Source organism: Phyllostomus hastatus, unplaced genomic scaffold (genome assembly GCF_019186645.2).
Source record: "Phyllostomus hastatus isolate PE091 unplaced genomic scaffold, TTU_PhHast_1.1 phas_contig_36, whole genome shotgun sequence".
In the NCBI taxonomy this organism is placed as follows: domain Eukaryota; kingdom Metazoa; phylum Chordata; class Mammalia; order Chiroptera; family Phyllostomidae; genus Phyllostomus; species Phyllostomus hastatus.
In genome coordinates this window covers 936975-959704 of record NW_025333862.1, presented here as the reverse complement: position 1 = coordinate 959704, position 22730 = coordinate 936975, and the positions used below count along the sequence as shown (strand labels likewise).

The window sequence follows — 22730 nt, the reverse complement described above, 5'->3', positions numbered from 1 at the left end:
CTTAAGTTAGGCAGGGGAAATAAGGAAGCCAAAGGATTGGGAGATGTATTGAAGACAGAATGAGGACTGGGGCTGTGTCAAAGCCAAGGGGTGAGGGTCCATTACTCCCTTTTTCTACAACCATCTAAGTCCTTCCCTGAGGGCCCCTTTGAAACTGTGCCTGTTTTAGGTCATCCCTCCCTTGAGGAATCTTACCCATCATTGGCTAACCAGTCATCTTTCTGGGGCCAAGCAAGGTGAAATAGAGGAGGCAGAGGCTGGTGCCCCTGCTAGGAAGATAAGCTTTGTCTCCTTAGTGGCTTAAGGTTTCAAGGTCTCTTTACTTGGCCTTAGCCATGGGGGTTTCAGCTTCTGAAACCAGGCAAGGTGGTTCCTAACAATATAGGTACTTTATTTTTATTATATTTTATTGATTATGCTATTACATTTGTCCCAATTTCCCACTTTGTCCCCTACACCCAGCACCTCTCACTCCCTTAGGCAATCCCCACAACATTGCTCATGTCCATGGGCCCTACAAAATATCCATAATGATGTCAAATACAATATAGGCTGTGGAGTAGCCTATACCTTTTGATTGGAGTATATAAACTGCTAATATTTAAAGTGATTCTGACAGGTATGTATTTATTGAAAATTTTCCTTATAACTATATTACTATTTCTTTTTTTTTAAGTTTTATTTTATTTTTAGAGAGATGGGAACAAAACAGAAAAAGGGGAAAGAAACATCAATGTGTGGTTGCCTCTCATGCTACCCTTAGTGGGGACCTGGCTCACAATCCAGTCATGTGGTCTGACTGGGAATTGAACAAGCAACCCTTTGGTTCACAGGTCAGTATGCAATCCACTGAGCCACAAAAGCCATGACACATTTTGCTCTTTCTTATTTTTTATTGTATTTTTGTCTATTACTTTTACCCTCCCTATACCTTATTCAACCTTCACCAAACCCTGCCCCCCAATATTACTACACTGTTTTGTGTCCATTAGTCTTTTTTCTTTTTACTTGATCCCTCCACCTCACAAATACCCACTAGAGTTGCCAGCCTGTTCTTTATTTATGAGTCTGTCTCTATTTTTTAAATAAAGTTGTCACAATGTTAACTTTAATTTTGTAGCTTTTTCATTTCTCATTTTTATTGTACTTTATATTTCTGTTTTTATTGTTCAAGTATGATTGTCTCTAATTTCCCCCTACCACTCTCCCCGCAACTATCCCTGCCTCCCACCCTAGATCCTACCCTCTTTGGCTCTATCCATGTGTCCTTTATATATATTCCTTGATGACCCTTCCCCTATTTTCCCCCATTATCCCTCTCCCCCCTTACCTCTGGTTACTACTGTCAGACTTTTCCTTGTTTTCATGCTTCTGGTTCTCCTTTGTTCATTTGTATTGTTCAGTAGGTTCCACTTATGGGTGAGATCATATGCAATTTGTGTTTCACTGTCTGGCTTATTTCACTTAGCATTACACTACCCAGTTTTATCCATGTGGTCATGAAGGGTAGGAGTTCCTTCTTCCTTTCTGCTGTGTAGTATTTCATTGAGAAAATGTACCACAATTTTTTGATCCACTCATTTACTGATGGGTACTTAGGCTGTTTCCAGCACTTGGCTACTGTAAATAACACTGCTATGAACATTCTGGTGCATAGGTTCTTTTGAATTGGTGTTTCAGGATGCTTAGGGTATAATCCCAGCAGGGGATACACTGGATCAAAAGGCAGTTCCATTTTTAGTCTTTTGAGGATATTCCATTCTCCCTTTGACAGTGACTGCACCAGTTTGCATTCCCATCAATAGTGCACTAGGGTTCCCTATTCTCCACATCCTAACCAGCACTTGTTATTTGTTGATTTGTTAATGATGGCCATTCTGACCAGTGTGAGGTGCTATCTCATTGTGGTTTTAATTTGCATCTCTGATGGCTAGTGATTCTGATCATCCTTTCATATGTCTCAGGGCCCTCTGTATGTCCTCCTTGGAGAAGTGTCTGTTCAGGTCCTTTGCCCATTTTTAAATGGATTGTTTGTCTTCCTGGTATTGAGTCCCATGAGTCCTTTATATATTTTAGAGATCAAACCCTTGTCTGAGGAATCATTGGTAAAATATATGTTCCCATACAGATGGTTCCCTGTTCACTTTGGTGATGTTTTCTTTAGCTTTTCAGAAGCTTTTTTATTTTGATGTAGTCTCACTTGTTTAGTCATTCCTTTATATCCCTTGACCTAGGAGATACACCAGCAAAAATATTACTGAGTGGGATATCTGACATTTTATTTGTTGTTTTTCTCTAGGACATTTATGGTGTCACATCTTGTATTTTTTTTTATCCATGTTGAGTTTACCCTGGTTAATGGTGTAAGTTTTTGGTCTACTTTCATGTTTTGGCATATATCTGTCCTGATTTCCCAACACCATTTATTGAAGAGGCTATTTTTACTCCATTTTATGCTCCTACCTCCTTTGTTGAATATTAATTGACCGTAGAGACATGGGTTTATTTCTGGACTCTCTCTTCTGTTCCATTGATTTATGTGTCTGTTATTATGTCACTATCAAGCTGTTTTGATTACAGTGGCCTTGTAATATAGTTTCATATAAGGCATTTTGATCCCTGTTATTTTGTTCTTTTTTCTGAAGGTTGCTGAGACTATTTGGGGTCATTTATAGTTCCATATAAATGTTTGAAATATTTGTCTTAAATCTGTGATGTATGTTATCAGTATTTCAATAAAGATTTCATTGAACCAATACATTGCTTGGGGGTAGTATGGACATTTTAATGATGTTAATTCTTCCAATCCATGAAAACATTATATATTTCCAATTTTTTTTGTTTCTTCCTTAATTTCTTTCTTCAGTGTTGTATAGTTTTCTGAGTAAAGGTCTTTTACCTCCTTGGTTAAGTTTATTCCTGGGGACTTTGTTTTTCTTGTAGCATAGTAATAGGGATTCTTTTCCTAGTTTCTGTTTCTGGTATTTCATTGTTGGTATACAAGAATGCCTCCTGCTTCTGATTATTGACTCTTTTTCCTACTGTTTTGCCAAACTCATTTATGAGGTAAAGTAGATTTTGGTGGAGTTTATAGGGTGTTCTATGTACACTGTCATATCATTGGCAAATAATGACAGTTTTACTTCCTCCTTTCCAATTTGGATTCCTTCTATTTCTTTTTATGGTGTAATCACTGTGGCTAAAACCTCCAATACCATGTTGAATAAAAGTTGTGAAAGTAGACACTCTTGTTCCAGATCTTAGTAGGAAAGCTTTTAGTTTTTGCTCATTGAGTATAATGTTGGCTTCAGGTTTCTTGTACATGGCCTTTACGTGTTAAAGTATGCTCTCTCTTTCCCTACTTTGCCTGCATGTTTTTAATATAAATGGGTTCTGTACTTTACCAAATGCTTTTTCAGCATCTATTAGTATGATCATGTGATTTTTCTCTTTCATTTTATTTATGTGGTGTATTACATTTATTGATTTGTGGATGTTGTACCATCCTTGCATCCCTGGGATGAATCCTGCTTAATCATGGTGAATGACCTTTTTAATGTATGGCTGGATCCAGACTGTCAGTATTTTGTTGAGGTTTTTAGGGTCTATGTTCATCAGTGATATTGGGCTGTAGTTTTCTTTGTTTTTTGTGGTTTTACCTGATTTAGGAATTAGGATAATACTCTACTCATAAAAAGAGCTTGAGAGTATTCCTTCTTCTTGATTTTTTTTTTTTTGCAATAATTTGAGGAGAGGAGTTAGCTCTTCCCTAAATATTTGGTAAAAATTTGTAAAGCCATCCAGTCCAGGGCTTTTGTGTGCCAGGAGTTTTTAATTACCGCTTCAATTTCACTGTTATCAGTCCATTCAGGTTTTGTGCTTCCTCTGGATTCGGGTTTGGAAGATTATTTTTCTAGAAATGTTTCCATTTTGCTCAGTTGTCAAATTTCTTGGCATAAAATTGTCTGTAGTAATTTCTTACAATCCTTTGTATATCTGTGGTATCAGTTGTGATTTTCTTCTTTCAGATTTTATTTGGATCCTCCCTCTTTTTTATGTCTGGCTAAAAGCTTGCTGATTTTGTTTATCTTTTCAAACAACAATCTCCTGGATTTACTGATATTTTGTGTTGCTCTTTTAATCTCTATATCATTTAATTCTGCTCTGATCATGATAATTTCCTTCATTCTAGTCACTCTGTGCTTTGGTTGCTGTTATCCCTCCAGTTCTTGTAGGTGTAGAGTTAGGTTATTTATTTGAAATGTTTCTGTTTTTATAGGAAGGCCTGTATCACCATGCACAACCCTCTCAGGACTGCTGTTGCTGTGTCCTCTAGGTTTTGGGCTGTTTTGTGTTAACTTTCACTTATTTCCAGAAACTTTATTTCTTCCTGGTATTATTGTTAATCCATTCATTATTTAATAGTATGTTATTTTGTCTCTAGAAATTTGCAATTTTTTTAAGTTTTTTTTCTTGAGTTTTTTTTTTCTAGTTTCAAACCATTGTGATAAAAAAAAAGATGCATGATATGATTTCAGTTTTCTTGAATTTGTTGAGTCTTGTTTTGTGTCCTACCATGTGGTCTATCTTTCAAAATGTTCCATGTGCATTTGAATAGAATGTGTATTTTACTTCTTTTAGGTGAAATGTTATGAATACATCAATTAACTCCATTTGATTTAGAGTACTGTTCAGTGCCACAATATCCTTGTTGATTTTTTGGAAGATCTATCCATTGTTGACAGTGGGGTATTAAAACTATGAGTACGTTGCTGTCAATAACTTCCTTGAAGTCCTCCAAGATTTTCCTTATATATTTTGATGATCTCATTTTGGGTGCATATATATTTACAATATTCATGATAGATTTTTCCCTTAAGTATTACGAAGTATCCTTGTTCATCTTCTTTTATGATCTTTGGTTTAACATCTATATTGTCTGATATAAGTATTGCTACCTCATGTCTATTTGCTTGGAATATTTTTTCTAGCCCTTTACTTTTAGTCTGTGTAGAGCTTTTGTTCTGAGGTCAGTCTCTTGTAGACAGCATATATGGGGGTCATGTTTTCTTATTCATTCAGCTACCTTTTGCTTTTGATTGGAACACTTAATCCATTTACATTTAAGGTTATTATAGGTGAAATGAAAGAAAGGTACTTATCTTGATAGTACTTATGGTACTTATTTATTTCCATTGTACCAGTGTCTTCCGCCCCCTCTTTTTCCTCATCTTTCTAAAGGAATCACATTTGCATCTCTTGCAATGCTGGTTTGGTGCAGATGCATTCTTTAGCTTTCTTTTATCTGGGAAACTCCTTATTTCAACTTCCATTTTATTTTTTTAATACAGTTTATTGATTATGCTATTACAGTTGTCCCATTACCCCCCTTCATTCCCTTCCACTCTGCACAACCTCTCCCACCCACATTTCCGATCTTTAGTCCATGGGTCATACTCATAAGTTCTTTAACTGCCACATTTCTCATACTATTCTTACATTCCCCCTGTCTACTTTCTATCTACCATCTGTGCGACTTATTCTCTGTACCTTTTCCCCCTCTCTCCTCCTCCCACTCCTCTGTTGCTAACCCTTCATGTCCATTTCTGTGGTTCTGTTCCTGTTCCAGTTGTTTGCTTAGTTTGTTTTTCTTTTTTTTTAGGTGTGGTTGTTAATAACTGTGAGTTTGCTGTCATTTTACTGTTCATATTTTTATCTTCTTTTTCTTAGATAAGTCCGTTTAACATTTCATATAATAAGGGCTTGGTGATAATGAACTTCTTTAACTTGACTTTATCTGAGAAGCACTTTATCTACCCTTCCATTCTAAGTGAAAGCTTTGCTGGATAGAACAATCTTGGATGTAGGTCCTTGCTTTTCATGACTTGGAATACTTTCCAGCCCCTTCTTGCCTGTAAGGTCTCTTTTGAGAAATCAGCTGACAGTCTGATGGGAACTCCTTTGTAAGTAACTGTCTCCTTATCTCTTGCTGCTTCTAGGATTCTCTCCTTCATTTTAATCTTGGGTAATGTAATTATGATGTGCCTTGGCATGTTCCTCCTTGGGTCCAACTTATTTTGGACTCTCTGAGCTTTCTGGACTTCCTGGAGGTCTATTCCCCTTGCCATACTGGGGAACTTCTCCTTTATTATTTGTTCAAATGAATTTTCCACTTGTTGCTCTTCTCCTTCCCCTTCTGGTACCCCTATAACTCAGATGGATGTTGGGACATTTAAATGTGTCCTGGAGGTTCCTAAACCTCTCCTCATTTTTTTTTGAATTCTTATTTCTTCATTCTTTTCTGTTTGATTGTTTCTTTTTTCCTTCTGGTCCACTCCATTGATTTGAGTCCCTGTTTTCTTCCCATTGCTATTGGCTCCCTGTGCATTTTCTTTCATTTCACTTAGCATAGTCGTCATTTTCTCATCTAATTTTGACCAAATTCAACCAATTCTGTGAGCATCCCAATCACCAGTGTTTTAAACTGTGCATCTGATAGGTTGGCTATCTCTTCTTCACTTAGTTGTATTATTTCTAGAGCTTTGATCTGTTCTTTTGTTTGGGCCTTTTTTTTTTGTCTTGATGCACCTGTTACATAGCAAGGGACTGAGCCTTAGGTCTTCACCAGGGCAGGGCAACCTATGTTGGTGGGTTGTGATACAGTACGTGGGGGAGGGGTCAGAGAGGGAACAATGGCGTTTACTCTCCTCTCTGTTGGATTTCAGTCACTTCCACCGCTTCCCCTAAGCAAACTGGGTGCCTCTGGTGCTGATTCCTGGGTAGGTGGGTTTGTGTGCATTCTAGGACCCTATGGGTCTCTCCAAGGAACTCTCCTGTGAGGCTGGGAGTATCTCCTGGCACCTCAACCCCCACATGTGTTTTCAACTGGTTTTTGAGGCTTTATTTCCCCATGCTGGAACCCTGGGTTGTGAGGTCTATCTTGCTCCCCAGTTTCACCTGGTTTATCTGTGCGCCAATGGGGGACCACCCGGTCCGCCAGCTGCCTGTGTGCCAAGCCCCTCAACAATCTGTTGCCTTGCTGGGTTCACCCGCTGCCTCCTTGAGTGCCTGGGGTCCACCAGCCGCTGCTTTGCTGCAAGTCCTCTCCACCCAGCCACCCAACTCCGCCCCTCCTACCAGTTGGGATGAATGTTTCTTCTTTAACTTCTTGGTGTCAGACTTCCATACAGTTCAATTTTCTGGCAGTATCTGTTTTTTGTTGTTGTTGTTGTTTCTAAATGTTTCTTGCCCTTATTTTGGTTGTGCAAGGAGACACAGTGTGTCTACCTACACCTTCATCTTGGCTGGAAGTACTCAATTTTCATTTTAAATGACAGCATTGCTGGGTTGAGTAGTCTTGGTTACAGTCCTTTGCTTTTCATTACTTGGAATATTTCTTGCCATTCCCTTCTTGACTGTAGTGTTTCTGTTGAGAAATCAGCTGATAGCCTTGTCAGGCCTCCCTCTGTCTGTTTCTCCCATGCTGCCTTTCAGATTCTCTCTTTGTCCTGAATTTTACCATTTTAATTATGATGAGTCTTAGAATGGACCCCTTTGGTTCATCGTCATTGGGACATTTTCTGCTTCCTAGAATTGCTTGTCGTTTTTCTCTCATTATGTTAGGGATGTTTTCTGTCATTACTTTTTCAAACAGGTTTTAGATGCCTTGCTTCTCTCCTTCTCCTTCTGGTATCCCTATTATATGGTATTATTATGTTTTATGTTATCATGCAGCTTCCTTAATTTCTCTTTATTCTTTTTTAGTGTTTTTTTTTTTTATTTTGTTGCTCTCCATGGGATTTTTTTTTCTACCTTGTCTTCCAACTCACTGATTCAATCCTCTGCTTCTTCTAGCTTGCTTATAACTCCTTCTACTGTGTTCTTCATTTCAGATATTGTATTTTTTATTTCCACCTGACTTTTATTGATATGTTCTTTTTCATGATTTTGTGCTTTGCAACAATTTCCTTTTGTCTTCCTTTGAGTTCCTGGTACTTCTCACTGAGCTCCTTCAGAATCCTATAACTATTATTTTTAACTCATTGTCTGATAGTTTCCTTGCCTCAATTTCATTTAGGAGTCATTCTAGGGATTCCTCCTTTCTTTTAGACTGGAGGGTCATTTCTTTGTCTTCCCATTTCTAGTGACTCTTCCTGTTTGTTACTGCCTGTTAAGTAATATGTAACAATTGTCTTTGTGTTATGATTTTCTGTGGTATAAGACCTGGGACTCAGTGGTGCAGTATCCTTGATCTCCTGAGCTTTGTTATCTGGGGATGCCCTTTATGCTGTGTATGTGAGCTCTCTGATTATCATTTATTTTAGTTGTTGGGTCATTCTTGGGTGGGTACTTCACTCAAGCTGGCTGAATGAGGGTCACTTCAATGATGATGTCTTGTATACTCTTGTACAAGTGCTGTGAAAACAAAACCAAACAACCCAGGACACACACCAACACCTGTAAAAATACCTCCACCTAGAACCACACTATCAACAGCAAATGAGCCAATATTGATAATGGCGTAAGAAAAAAAAGCAATATGAGATCACTACCTGGAAGAAAAGTGATTTTGAGGGTAGAGGATATAGTATTAATAAGAGTAGGGAATAGAGACAAGGCAAAGGGAGAAAGAAAATAAAATTTACATCATAAATAAAAAAGGGAGGTGGGGATGTGGAATGAAGTAAGTGAAGGGGAAGAGTATACTATTAGGTTTAAACTGAAATTTAAAATAAATAAATAAATGCATATAAATCTAATGAAATAATACAACAAAAATAATATATATAAAACATAATAAGGATCTAATTGGAGGAAAAGATCTGCCACAGACATATCAACAACAAATGAGTAAAGATTTATTTAGGTAGGATGGAAATAAGATTGGAAAAAGAAACAAAAATGCTTATAAGATGTCTAGAGGATAAAGAAGTTATTTTAAGAGGATAGAGGGAGAAGGAATAATAAGAGTGAGGAATGAAAATCAGTCTAAGTCAGGGAAAATGTAATATTTAAAATAAAAAAAAGAAATGGCAATATGAATGCAAAATGGCATTGGAGAGGTGTAAGGTAAAATTTGAGATTTGAAATTAAAAAATAATGACTATTTAGAAATAAGATTGAAGAAATGCAACAAAAATCATTTTATCCACAACCAATGAACAACAATTAATAATGGTAGAGAGAGAATAAGGGTATTGTAAGAATGAAAAAAAAGAATGTGAAGTGACGAAAGATGATTACAAATGTTTTTGAGAGGCTGGAAGGGGAGAAATAGTAAGAGTGAAGAATAGAAATAAGGGGATAACATTAATAACTAACTTTCTTGCCACCATCTTTGTTCTGCAAGAGAGAAAATAGAATTTAAAACAAAATAAAAAGAGGAAGGAAGAAGGTAAAATGGAGTAGGAAAAGGGAAGAGCAAAATATGGAATTTTATATAAACTATAATATAAAACCTGGTGACAAATTAGGCCCAAGCTTGAAGGATAAGAAATGAATGTTAAACAGCTATCGGGGATAGAAGATAGCAACTTGTTGTGCCTGTTTTGAAATAAACTATAATATAAAACCTGGTGACCTATTAGGCCCAAGCTTGAAGGATAAGAAATGAATGTTAAACAGCTACAGAGGATAGAAGATAGCAACTTGTTGTGTCTGTTTCTCTTCTCTCTGTTCTGCTGGGTTTAGTAGATCAGGGCCCAAGGAACTGTGCAGCCTGTAGTATCTGGCAAAAAGCCCTTTTGAAACTTTTTCTTCTGTCCCCTGAGTAAATTTACCCATCAGGATGCTACTGTGCCTGACCTCACTGATCTTCAGAACCTGTAATCCTGCAAGTGAGAGTTGGGCTTTCATGTCTGTGAGATCTGGCTGACTGCAGCAAATCTCAGGTGTTCAGATCCTGCCTTATAGTCCCAGGCCTGTCTCTCTTGTGGGAGGTTTGGGCCTGAGTTCCCCACTCTGAACAGCTTCCACTTGTGAGCCATGCTGGGTTAGGCCCTACAAATCCTTCAGTGTAACTCTATCCCTCTGATTTTTTTGTTATCAGAGGCACTATGCCTGCTCATACATGTGTGTGAGCCCCGGGTCCTTAGTGAGCCTTGGGTCTTGCCTCAGCTCCCCTTTTAAAAGACTTTATGTGTGGCCCCCACACCACAGCACCAGTCTCTGGGGGGACCTGTTCTCCACATACTCCCTGACCCCCAAATTCAGATTCTCTCATGGTCAAGGCTGGCCACCACTTTTCAGAGCCTCTGATAGTTTTAGGTAAAGTTTTTCTCTGGATCTTCCCCAGATGGTGTTGAGAAGAGTCCTGCAGCTATACTGTAACACAGGGTGGTGGCAGAGTGGTGACTCTGGTCCCTCTAGAGATCTTCAGCCTAAGGTTGGTCTGCTACTGCTGCACTATTTCTGGAGCCCACAACTCCCAGGACTTCTCTTCACCCTGATAGCTCACGGCTCCAGAGTCAATCTGCAGCTACTCCAACTCTGTGAAGCCAGAAGTGCTGGGCTGTACAGTGGTGGCAGAACCAGTTGGAAAGCCTGGGCCAGTGGAAGCTAGGGGTCCCACATGCAGCAGATTCTTGACCACTGCCGTACACTTTCTACACTGTCATCAACATATGTGTTCACTCACAGATTCTGTCACTCACTGTCCACCAGATTCTGAAGTTGAGTGCTCTATGTTTTGCTCTAAGACCAGTTTGTGTCTTGGAGCAAGTGGACAGAGCTACCAGCTAGTATGCTGTCATCTTGGATCCCCTAAACACCATTTACTGAATAAATTGTCTTCAGTCCATTGTATCCTTTTGCCTCCTCTGTCAAATATTGACTACAAAGGTATGGGTTAATTTCAGGGGTAGGGGAGGGAGGCTAGTTAGAGGGAGGCAAAGGGTGAAAACTGGGATAACTATGATAGCATAAACAATAAAATATTAAAAAAGAAACAGGCCTTTGCCAAAAGTGTTGAAAACAAAATCTCGAAGATGTATTTGCACATCCATGTTCATAGCAGCATTCTTCACAATAGCTAAAATGAGGAAACAACCTAAATGTCCATCAGTGGATGAGTAGATAAGCAAAATGTGGTACATGCCTTCAGTGGAATATTACTGTGTCTTAATAGAAAGGAAATTTTGATATATGCTACAAAATGTGTGAACCTTGGGAACATTATGAAAAATGAAGCAAGCCAATCATGAAAAGCAATACCTTTTTATTCCACTTATATGAAGCATTTAGAATGTCAAAATCATAGAGACAGAAAGTTTCCAGGTGCTGGAGGGAAGGGGGAATGGAGAGTTAATGTTTACAAGGTACAGAGTTTCTGTTTATAAGGTGAAGAGACCTATGGAAATGAATGATGGCAATGATTGTACAACATTATAAATATATTTCATATTACTAAAATACACAGTTAAAAATAGATAAGATGGTAAATTTTGTTAAGTACATTTTACTACAATAAAAATAATTAGAAAAAATAAATAAAAGGGGGTTTTAATAATGATGAGCCAATTCATCAAGAAAACATAATCTTAAATATGTATGAACTTAATAGAACTTCAAAATACATAAATCAAAAACCAATAAATGAAAGTAAGATAGATTAATCCACATTTATAGTTAGAGATGTCAACTGTTCTATCTCAGTAAGTAACAGAGCAAACTGACAAAAAAGTTAGAAAGGATATAGAAGATTTGTAAAACAATATCAAGTAACATATTAATTGACATTTTTAGAGCAGATCACCCAAACACAGCAGAATATAGTTCTTCTCAAGTGCACATGGAACATACATGAAAATTGACTATGTAGTGGACATATAACAGATCTCAGTAGAATTTAAAATATTAAAATTGTATGCAGCATTTTCTGACCACAAGGGAATAAAATTAATAACTAAGCTTCCTGCTACCATCTTGGTTTTGCTTTCCCTCTCACAAAATGTCCAGTGAAGCCACAGAAAATGTCCCTGCTACAGAGAAGAGTTACCATAGTCCCAGGCTAAGACAATCTAATTTATCTGAAATTGATGTCTGAAGAGTTAACATAACCTGGGAAGGTCCATAGAGACTATGGAGTCCAACACATTTGTGATTTTTGTTTGTTTAGGAGTCTTGAACAGAATCTGACAGTGATGAATCAGTACCAGAGCTTGAGAAATAAGGCTCCACACAGGAAACCACACAAGAAGTCCAAATGTGAAGAACCAATCAGTAAAGAAAATTAGAGCCAGAGTGAAAAGAAGGCACACAAGGCTATATATAAACTGAGTTTTCAAAAGGTAATGGGGAGAGTTTCATAAGATGATGGGGAGGTAGGTGGGATTGGAGTCCAGTTCTCCTTGTGCCCAGCTGAAACACCTAGCCGATCTTCTGAGGAACAGAGTGAACAACCAACTGGATCCCAGCTTACATGATGTTTGGAGGCAAAAAATTTCAGAGGATATTGAGAATGAGGCAGTAAGGAGAGTGCTCTGGGATGGAAAGATCCCTGGGATCTGCGCTGGTACCAAGGTTGCTGTGGCCCCTGGCCCAGAACCTGCTGGAGGATATGGGGAGGAGAGTTAGAGCATCAGATTCATCCCCTACCAGAGCAGGGAGAGCAGTCCAGTGCTAGGAGGGACCTGGGTGCTGCAAGCCACTAAGGGAAGTAGAGATGAAGTGGGAGACACACAGAGGCAGTGCACATCTGCTGAAACTGTGGACACTGGCACTACAGAAATTGGGGTGCCGGTGAAACCTGGAGAAGGGAGAAGTTGGGCCATGTCGTACCTTGATTTGGATCGTCTCTGGACTGGTAGAAAAAGTGGGGCTGTGTGGTGTACTTATTAAGAACAGCGGGCAGCTGCTTTGCAAGGAACTCTCCAGCAATGGCTGGCATGCCCTGAGGGAGAATTCAGCTGCACTCACCCAGAGTGAGTGGCAGAGGGGAACTGTGCACCCCACTAGTCTCACACTCCATGCCCAAAGACAGTAGCCAAGCTGAACCTTGCACCCTGCCTGTCTTTCCCTATGCATACTCAGAGTGAGTGGAGGAAGGGAACCGTGCACCCCACAGCTCTAGCACTGTGTGCACAAAAACAATAGTAGGGGGAACCGTGAGCCCCACTAGTCTCGGGCTCCACACCAGAGATTGACTCACACTGTGAGCAGCTGAGTAGCTGATTTGAGCCTGGCATCTCATGAAAGACCGAGGCCAGAGGCCCAGGAAACTGTGAATAGTGTGACCCAAACCTGGTCCTCAAACTCTCTGAACCAAAGGAAGGGAGAAAAGCAAAGCCTAGCACCCTCTTCTTGTAGCATCTAGGAAGACCAGCAGAAATTGCTGAACAGGTTTCAGCCTCCTGAGTCAGCAGGAGGCTTATTATTATCTTTTTTTTATCCTCTCTCTTCCAAACCCCCCCACTTTTTTTTTTATTCTTCCGAGACAATAAGACATGCAGTTACAAAAGGGCCAGAGACAGATCAAAAGAGGGAGCACAAGGCTAACCCTAAAAACTGGGAAACTGAGACAAACGCCACTTTGCTATATCACAGAGCTGGCATTTTGTTGTGTATATGTATTATTATTATTATTATTATTATTATTGTTGTTGTTGTTATTTTGCAATTATTTTAACCCCTTTATTTTATTAGTATTATTTTTATTTCTCTTCCTTATATTTAGTTTTTCTTGATTTATTACCCTGTTTAATTGCATTCCTTGATTGTTTTTCCTTATCCTCTCTCTATGTTGTATTTTAATTTTCCTTCTTTCACTTCACCTGTGTTCCAATAACACCCAAATCTTGATTGGGTACTTTTTATTCTGTTTATCCAAGTTATTTATTTCTTGTCATATTATTATAATTCCAGTACTATTGTAAATAATTGTTGTTCCATACAATTGTATATACTACACAGCAACCCTCCATGGCCTCGGCCCAATTCAGTTTAAACTTGAGCATTATTATTGTTGTGGTTAACTCTATTCTCTCTCACACTACATCTACTTTCTATACTTTAACCTCACTATATCTCATCATCTAACCTCACACAAGTGCTCATTTTCTAGATTCAGCTCACAATCATCCTCCCCTCTAACAAGACTCTTATCTCTCTTTCACCTTTTATCAAAAGTGGCTAATTGGGTGAAATATCATAGTCAATGCTATACTTATCAAAAGAACCTGCTATCTCTTCTCTACTTTCTCGTACTTTAAACTCCATAAAATACTCTCTTGCTGTCTTAATCCATTTTGCCTACCCTCTGCCACTGATCACATACAAGAATAAATGGAAGCTGTAACATCAGTATACCTGCTGGAGGAGAAAAAGCACCAATAAAAGAACCACCAAAACATACAAGTCCAAGTGCAACAAGAGGGCCTATAGAAACAGAACAAAAGGAAAACATAGAGTATCCAGTCAAGGAGATAAGAGATCTTATCACTGAACTTCACAGAATTCCTACCATAGAAGTTCTCCTTACAAAGACAGCTAACAAAGTGAAACCTCAGTAAGCACAGAAAAACAACAACAACAACAACAACAACAACAAAAAGAGTCATCCAAAATAGTGAGACAAAAAAAAAAAGAACATGCAATCAAAAGGAATGGAAGACTCCCCAGTAAAAGAGGTAAATGAAATGGAAGAAACCAAACTATCAGATATAGAATTCAAAGCAATGGTTATAAAGATGCACAAGCGGCTTGCAGACAACTACAAGCAACTGAGTGAGCACTACATCAGGATGAAAAAGGAATTAGAAATTATAAAGAAAAACCAGGAAGAAATGAACAATAACATCTCAAAAATATAAAGAAAATACATCAGAAGAAATTATAAGCAGGCTGTATGAAGCAGAGGATTGAATGAGTGAGCAAGATGAAACAGTAGGGAAAAAACCTCCCAGATAGAGCAAGAGAAAAAAAAAGAGACTCAGAAAGAATGAACAAGTGGTAAGGGAAGTGCAAGACAACATGAAACATAACAATATCTGTGTAATAATGATACCAGAAGGAGAAGAAGAAGAGAAAGGGATAGAAAAATCTGTTTGAAAAAGTAATGACAGACTTCTGGCCAAGATGGAGGTATAGGTAGACACACTGTGCCTCCTCGCACCACCAAAATTAAGGACAACAAAAATTTAGAAACAAAAAAAAACAACCAGATCTGATGGAAAATTGAACTATACAGAAGTCTGACAAGCATTCATCCAGACTGGTAAGAGGGGTGGAGTTGACGGCCAGTGGAGAGGGGTCACAGCAGGAAAAGCAGTGTTTGGTGGTTCCAGGCCCACAGGTGGTGGCTAGCAGACCCAAGGTGCGAGGTAACAATGGGCAGACCCAGTGAGGCACGCAAGGCTGCAGGCTGAGCACGGACACATTCGTGCACAGATAAAACAGGTGAAAACTGGAAGCGAGACAGACTGCGGGACAGACAAACCCAGGGCCTCAGTGCCAGGAAATAAAGACTAAAAGCACTGATTGAAAACACTTGTGGAGGTTGAGGTGTCAGGAGTAACTCCCAGCCTCACAGGAGAGTTCATTGGAGAGACCTACAGGGTCCTAGAACATACACAAGCACACCAACCTGGGAACAAGCACCAGAAGAGCCAAATTTGCTTGTGGGAAGCAGTGGAAGGTATTGAAATATGAGAGCAAAGTAAGCACCATTGTTCCCTCTTTAACCCCACCCCCACACATAGAGTCACAACCCAGCAACAGGGTTGCCCCACCCTGGTGAATACCTAAGGCTCTGCTCCTCACTGTGTAACAGGCTCAACCAGACCACCCCCACAAAAAAATGTCTCAAATGGAAGAAAAGATCAAAGCCCCAGAGCCAACATATCTAAGCGATCAAGAGGTAATTGATATATCAGATGCACAGTTCAAAGCACTGGTGATCAGGATGCTCACATAATTGGTTGAATTTGGTCACAAATTAGATGAAAAAATGAAGGCTACACTAAGTGAAATGAAGGAAAATGCACAGGGAACCAATAGTGATGGGAAGAAAACTGGGACTAAAATCAATGGAGTGGACCAGAAGGAAGAAAGACACAATCAAACAGAAAAGAATGAAGAAACAAGAATTCAAAAAAATGAGATTCTTAGGAACCTCCAGGACATCTTTAAACATTCCAACATCCAATTTATAGGGATACTAGAAGGGGAAGAGGAAGAGCAACAAGTGTAAAAGTTGTATGAACAACTAATAAAGGAGAATTTCCCCAGTCCGGCAAAGGAAATAGACTTTCAGGAAGTCCAGAAAGTTCAGAGAATGCCAAAGAAGTTGGACTCAAGGAGGAATACACCAAGGCATATCATAATTACATTAGCCAAGGTAAAAATGAAGGAGAGAATCCTAGAAGCAGTAAAAGATAGGGAATAGTCACCTATAAAGGAGTTCCCATCAGACTGTCAGCTGATTTCTCAAAAGAGACCTTACAGGCAAGAAGGGGCTGGAAAGAAGTATTCCAAGTCATGAAAAGCAATAACCTACATCCAAGGTTGCTCAATCCAGCAAAGCTTTCACTTAGAATGGAAGGGCAGATAAAGCGCTTCTCAGATAAAGTCAAGTTAAAGAAGTTCATTATCACCAAGCCCTTATTATATGAAATGTTAAAGGGACTTATCTAAGAAAAAGAAGATATAAAATGTGAACAGTAAAATGACAGTAAACTCACAGTTATTAACAACCACACCTAAAACAAAAAGAAAAACAAACTAAGCAAACAACTGGACCAGGAACAGAATCACAGAAATGGAGATAACATGGAGGGTTAGCAAAAGGGAAGTGGGAGGAGAGAGGGGGGAAAAGTACAGAGAATAAGTAGCATAGACGGTATATAGAAAATAGACAGGGGGAGGGCAAGAATAGTATGGGAAAATTAGAAACTAAATAACTTATGCCACATGGGCATGAACTAAAGGGGGGAATGTGGGTGGGAGGGGGTGTGTAGGGTAGAGCAGAATGAAGTGGGGGAAATGGGACAACTGTAATAGCACAATCAAAATATGTTAAATAGGAAATAAAATATGTTAAATAAAATATGTTAAAAAGGAAAAAGAAAAAGTAATGATGGAAAATTTTCCTAATTTGATGAGAGAAAAAGTCACACAAATCCATCAAACACAGACAGTTCCAATCAAGAGGAACCCAAAGAGGCCCACTTCAAGACACATCATAATTAACATGGCAAAATTCCAAGACAAAGAGATAATCGTAAAGGCAGCAAAGGAGAAAACAGAAGTAACATCCAAGGGAACCCTGATAAGGCTAGCAGATAATTTCTCAATGGAAATGCTCCAAGCCAGAAAAGAATGGCAAGAAATACTCCAAGAAATGAAAGCCAAAGGCCTGCAACCGAGTTTACTCTACCCGCAAGACTCGTAATTAAAATGGAAGGCCAAATAAGGAGCTTCCCAGACAAAAGGAGTCTAAAAGAATACACCTCCACCAAACCAGCTCTGCAAGATATGTGAAAGGCACTGCTTTAAGAAAATAAAGAAAGAGAGTGAGAGAGAAAGAAACACAGGTACGAAAAAATGGCAATGAATACATACCCATCAATAATAATGTTAAATGTAAACAGATTAAATACTCCAATCAAAACACATAGAGTAGATGAATGGATAAGAAAGCATGACCCACACATATGCTGCCTAAAAGAGACCCACCTCAGAACAAAAAAACCTACACAGATTAAAAGTGAAGGGCTAGAAACAAATATTCCAAGCAAATGACAGAAAAAAAAGAGAAAAGCCGGAGTAGCAATACTAATATCAGACAAAGTAGACTTTAAAAAAATAGCCACAAAAGAAACCCAGAAGGTCACTTCATAATACCCAAAGGAAGAATCCATCAAGAAGATATAAACATTGTAAATATATATTCACCTAAAATAGGAGCACCTAAATGTATAAAGAAAATCTTGGAGGACTTCAACAAAGATATTGACAGAAACACAATTACAGTAGGGGGTTTCAAAACTCCACTGTCAAAAATGGGTAGATTGTCCAGACAATGTAACAACAAAGATACTGTGGCATTGAACAATGCCCTAGATTAAATGGACTTACCTGATGTACATAGAGACTTTCATCACAGAGAAGGAAAATACACATTCTTTTCTAATGCACTTAGAAACATTTTCTAAGTGGAACATTAGAAGATAATGTTCCTTCTTATCTGAACATTTTCAAAGATAAACCACATGATAGAACACAAAACAAGCCTCAACAAATTCAAGCAAATTAAAATCTTAACAAGCCTTTTCTCTAACCACAAGGGACTGAAACTAGAAACCAACCTCAAGGGAAAAACTCAACAACACTCACAGTAATGGAGATTGAATAGCATGCTATGAAACAATGAATGGGTCAAGAAGGAGATAAAGGACAAAATCAAAAAGTTCCTGGAAACAAATATAAATGAACTCACAGCAACCCAAAACTTATGGGCCAGAGCAAAGGCAGTCCTGAGAGAAAAGTTCATAGCTATACAGGCCATCCTAAAAAAAAAAAAAATCAAATAAACAACCTAACCCTATGCCTACTAGAACTCAAGGAACAACAACAAAGACAGCCCAGAGCAAGTAGAAGGAAGGAAATAACCAAGAACAGAGCAGAATTAAATGACATAGAGACTAAAAGTACAATTCTAAGGATCAATGAATCCAGGAGCTGGTTCTTTGAAAAGATAAAATAACCAGCCTTAAAGCACACTCATCAAGAAAAAAAGAGAGAAGACCCAAATAAATCAGAAATGAAAGAAGAGAGATTACAAATGATATCACAGAAATACAAAGGATTGTAAAAAAATTACCACACAGGACTATATGCCAAGAAGTTTGAAAACCTAGGTAAAATGGACAAATTTTTACAAAAATATAATCTCCTGAAACTCAATGAAGAAGAAGCAGAAAGCCTGAATAGACCAATAACAGCAGATGAAATTGAAGCAGTAATGAAAAAACTCCTGACACACAAAGCCCTGGACTAGATGGTTTTGCAGGAGAATTTTACAAAGCATTTAAGGAAGAACTAACCCCTATCCTTCACAGACTATTTCCAAAATCCAAGAAGATGGAAGACTCCCAAACTCTTTTTATGAAGCCAGCATCATCTTAATCCCAAAAACAGATAAAGACACAACAAAGAAAGAAAACTTCAGGTCAATATCGCTGATAAACATAGATGCTAAAATCCTCACTGAAATATTGGCAAACCGCATCCAACAATAAATTTAAAAGATCATACACCATGACAAAGTGGGATTCATCCCAGGGATGCTAGGATGGTACAATATTCACAAATCAATAAATGTAATATATCACATAAATAAAAGCAAAGATAAAAATCACATGACCATATCAATAGATGTAGAAAAAGCATTTGATAAGGTACAGCACCCATTTATGATAAAGAAAACACTCAGCAAAGTGGAAATAGAGGGAGCATTCCTCAACATAATAAAGACCATATATGACAGACATACAGCCAACATCATATTCAATGGACAAAAACTAAAAACTTTCACACTAAGGTCAAGAACAAGACAAGCATGCCTGTTTTCGCCACTCCTATTCAACATAGTATTGGAAGTCCTAGCCATAGCAATAAGACAAGAAAAAGACATTAAAGGTGTCCAAATTGGAAAAGAGGAAACAAAATTGTCGTTATTTGTAGATGACATGATACTGTACATAGAAAACCCTACAGGCTCTACAAAAAACCTGCTTGACCTAATAAATGAATTTGGCAAAACAGCGGGATACAAAGTCAATATCCAGAAATCAAAGGCATTTTTGTACACCAACAATAAATTATCAGGAACAGAAATCAGGAAAAATATCACCTTTGATATAGCAACAAGAAAAAGAAAATACCTAGGAATAAACCTAACCAAGGGGGTAAAAGAGCTATACTGAGAAAACTATACAACACTGAAGAAACAAATTAAGGAAGACACAAACAAATGGAAACAAATACTGTGCTCATGGATCAGAAGAATTAACATCATGAAAGTGGCCATATTACCCAAAGCAATTTATAGATTCAATGCAATCCCTATTAAAGTACCAATGGCATACTTCATCAATATAGAACAAACAATTCAGAAATTTATATGGAACTATAAATGACTCCAAATATCTGCAGCAGTTTTGCTAAAGAAGAGCAAAGAAGGATGAATCACAATACCTGATATCAAAATGTATTTCAAGATGACTTTAATCAAAACAGCCTGGTTACTGGCATAAGACCAGACACATGGAACAATGAAACACAAGAGAGAGCCCAGAAATGTACCCAAGTTTCTACAGTAAATTAATATTCAACAAAGGGGTCAGCAGCATAAAATGGAGCAAAAATAGCATCTTCAACAAATGGTATTGGGATAACTAGACAGCTACATGCAAAAAAATGAGACTCAAGCACCAACTTATACCATACACAAAAATAAATTCAAAGTGGATAAAAGATTTAAATATAAGCTGAACACCATTGAAGTCCTAGAGGAGAACATAGGCAGGAAAATCTCAGATATTATAATCAGCAATATTTTCACTGATATGTCCCCTAGAGCAAGGGACATAAAGGAAAGAATAAACAAAATAAAAAGCTTCTGCACAGCTAAAGAAAACAGCATTAAAATAAAAAGAGAACCAACCGTATGGGAAAACATATTTGCCAATGATACCTCAGACAGGGGTTTGAGCTCCAAAATACATAAAGAAGTCACAAAACTCCACTCTAAGAAGACAAGCAACCCAATTAAAAAATGGGCAAATGACTTGAAAAGGTACTTCTTCAAGGCCCAGAAACACATGAAAAGATGCTCAGCACCACTAGTCATCAGAGAGATGCAAATTAAAACCACAATGAGATACCACTTCACACTGGTCAAAATAGCCATCATAAACAAATCAAGACACAAGTGCTGGAGAGGTTGTGGAGAAAATTGGAACTCTAGGTCACTGTTGGTGGGATTGCAGACTTGTGAAACTACTGTGCAAAACAGTGTGGAATTTCCTCCAAAATCTCAAAATGGAAATGCCTTTTGACCCAGCAATTCTACTGCTAGAATTATATCCTAAGAACCCTGAAACACCAACCCAAAAGAACTTATGCACCCCATTGTTCATAGCAGCACAATTTACAATAGCCAAGTGCTGGAAGCAACCCAAGTGCCCATCAGTAAATGAAGGATCAAAAAATCTCTGGTACATCTACACAATGGAATTCTACACAGCAGAATAAAAGAAGGAGTTCTTACCCTTTCAGACAGCATGGATGGAACTGAAGAGTATTATGCTAAGCAAAATAAGCTAGGTGATGAAAGACAAATACATATGATCTCACCATTAACAGAAATCTAATCAACAAAATGAATGAGCATGCAAAATATAGCCAAAGACATTGAAATTGAGAACAGGCTGACAGAGATCAGAAAGGAGAGGGGAGGGGATAAAGGGGGAAAAGGGTGAAGGGTTTACAGGATCAATTATAAAGGACATATGGACAACAACAAGGGTGGGTGTAAATGGGGGAGGGAGGTGGGGAGGTATGGGGTGTTGGGAAGGGCTGGGGGAAAAAGGCAGAAAACTGTCCTTGAAAAACAATTTTTAAAAAAAGTTTAGATAGGTTACTAATGTCACAATCCAGAAATCTAAGAATATCCTTTGTCATCACAATACCAGATACCTAAAAGAGCCCTGCTTGAAGTACCAAATAGTTGTGGGGGAAGACAAGATCAAGGATTTAGTTCAGCAAACTCAGCTAGCAGCTTCTGAGAAATTCAAAATTCAAGGTGAAGTTTTCTCAAATATTCAAGAAAACACATGGACTCCAACTATACAAGAGGAGAGAAAAAAGGAAAAGGTTGACAAAATAGGTGTGGAAGTTAAGGATAGAGAATTGGTTATTTCACAAGCAAAGTGTCAAATGCAAAGGCAGTTCAAGCCCTGAAGAACAGTAATAATATTGTAAATACTATTATGGGATTAACAATGTAACAATCTAAAAATGAGAATTTTTGTTAGTGTTTCAAGAATAACTACAGTTTGGTTTGAAATTTGTACTGTTTTTATCATTAATAATGCTATGGCTTCTTGTGGAATAAAAAATCAATAACTAAAATATATATGAAAAATCCTCAAATATTTGGAAGTTACACAACACACCATAAGTAATCCATGGGTCAAAAAGTTAAATATACTATTTAAACCAGCAATGCTAATCCTAGGTATTACCCAAGATAAGCAAAAATGCATATACACAAAAAGACTGGCACATGACTGATATTCCTAATAGCCCAAACGTATGAACCACCAATTTTCATCAATAGGTTAAAGGATGACTGTATTATGTACATACAAGTAAAAACTATACAATATGAAAAGGAATGCACTATTGATACAGACAACAAGATGGATGGATCTCAAAAACATTATGTCCAGTAAAAAATAAGCATAATTCCATTTCTATAAATTTCTCAAACTTGTGAAAATAATCCATAGAAACAGAAAGTAGATCTATGTTTGCCTGAAGCCAGGGATTGAGGGCATTGTTAACAAAGTAATGAAGCAAACTTTGGGGGAATAGGAAAGTTTCTATGTCTTTTGGAAAGATGGAAATGTAGGTATATGAGTGTATACATTAGTTAAAAATTACTGAACTCTATACTTAAACTAGGAACATTTTCTTGTACCATAAATTACTGAATTACTGAAACCAAA

At 37.9% G+C, this 22730-nt stretch overlaps 1 pseudogene; it reads left to right on the top strand.

Annotated features, from left to right (window-relative positions):
* The first annotated feature begins 11947 nt into the window (after positions 1 to 11947).
* Positions 11948 to 22007, top strand: LOC123820654 (annotated as a pseudogene).
* Positions 22008 to 22730: the final 723 nt, after the last annotated feature.